The sequence below is a fragment of the Carlito syrichta genome, unplaced genomic scaffold, assembly GCF_000164805.1.
Source record: "Carlito syrichta isolate Samal-C Ts95f unplaced genomic scaffold, Tarsius_syrichta-2.0.1 Scaffold136949, whole genome shotgun sequence".
Lineage (NCBI taxonomy): Eukaryota > Metazoa > Chordata > Mammalia > Primates > Tarsiidae > Carlito > Carlito syrichta.
This window is the reverse complement of record NW_007081045.1, coordinates 109461-111565: the sequence shown is the minus strand read 5'-3', so window position 1 is coordinate 111565 and position 2105 is coordinate 109461.

Sequence of the window (2105 nt, the reverse complement as noted above, 5' to 3'; positions counted from 1 at the left end):
AAAACATCAACAAAGAGATCCAGAACCTCAACTTGACGCTTGACCAAATGGACTTAATAGATAACTACAGAATACATCACCCAACAAACATACAAAATGCATTCTACTCATCACCAGATGGAACGTACTCCAAGATCGATCACATCTTCAGCCATAAATGAAGTATAAACAAGTTTCATAAGATCAAAATACTGCCATACACCTTCTTAGACCAGAGTGGAAAAAAAATAAATGTCAACACCAACAAAATTTCCCCAAAACCCACAAAGACATGGGTAGCAAACAGCATGATGCTGAACAACTACTGGGCCAAGACAGAAATCAAAACAGAAATTAAAAGATTCCTGGAAACAAGTGAAAACAAAGAAACATCCTACCAAAACCTCTGAGATGCTATAAAAACAGTTCTAAAAGGGGAATTTATATCTCTATGAACACATATCAATAAAATGGAAAGATCACAAGTTAACAGCCTAACAAATCATGTAAGCGAGCTGGAAAGATAAGAACACCAAAATCCTAACTTTAGGAGAAAAATCCAGATCACCAAAATAAGACCTCAAATATGGGATACAGAAGACAGAAATATTATAGGGAAAAAGTCAACAAAACAAAAAGTTGGTTCTTTGAAAAAATAAACAAGACTGATGAACTCCTAGCCAGAATGACCAAGAAAAAGTCCAAGTAAATGCAATCAGAAATAACAAAGATCTAATCACAACTGATCCCAAAGAAATACAAAAGATTATCAGAGGTTACTATGCATACCTGTACAGAAACAAACATGATAAGCTAAATGAAATGGATGATTCCCTGACATGGCATAACCTCCCAAGTTTGAAAGAGGAAGAGATTGAGATAGTAAATAGACTAATAACAGCCCAGGGGAAGACTCTGTCATAAGAAAACTACCTACAAATGAAAGCCTTGGACCAGATGGCTTTCCAGTGGAATTCTACAAAATATACAAGGAGGAGGTGATACCAATTCTACTGAAAGTATTCCAGGCAATTGAGAAAGATAGAATTCTCCCCAAATCATTTTATGAAGCAACCTCACACTGATACCCAAACCGGGTAAAGATCCAACACAAAAAGATAACTATGGGGTAATATTCCTAACGAAAATAGATGCAAAATTCCTCAACAAGATTCCAGCAAATTAGATCCGACAATACATCTCAAAGATCACCCACCATGACCAAGTAGGCTTCATCCCCAGGATGCAGTGTTGGTTCAACATCCACAAGACCATATATATAATTAAATATATCAACAGATGCAAAATCAAGAACCACATGATTATATCATTAGATGCAGAAAAGGCTTTTGCTATAATCCAGCATCCCTTCTTGATAAAAACCCTCAAGCACCTGAGTATGAAAGGAACATACCTCAAGACAGTAAGTGCCATCTACGATAAACTCACAGTCGGCATATTGCTAAATGAACAGAAACTGGAAACATTTCCCCTGAAAACTGGAACAAGACAAGTCTGCCCATGCTCACCCCTCTTGTTCAACATTGTGTTGGAAGTCCTAGCTAAAGCAATTAGACAAGAGAAGGAAAACAGGGGTATCCAAATAGGAAAAGAAGATGTTAAGTTCTCCCTCTTTGATGATGATATGATTCTATACCTTGAAAACCCAAGAGAATCTGTCAAAACCCTGCTTTCACTGATAAAGGACTTCAGCAAACTGTTGGGGTACAAAACAAATGTGCAAAAAAACAGATGTGTTCTTGTACTCCAAAAACAAACAGGCAGTGAACCGAATGAAAAGCACAATCCTATTCACAATAACCACAAAATAAATGAAATGCCACAGCATCTTCATAACCAGAGAAGTGAAAACATTTACAATGAAAACTGTAAAACACTGCTCAAAGAAATCCAAGATGACAAAACAACTGGAAAAATATTCCATGATCATGGAGAGGAAGAATTGACATTGTTAAGATGTTCATCCTACCAGGGGCAATCTACAGATTCAATGCAATACCCATTAAATTACCAACAACATTCTTTTCAGATGTGGAAACTACAATACAGAAATTCATATGGAAACATACATGCTCACAAAAGTCAAAACAATCCTCAGCAAAAGA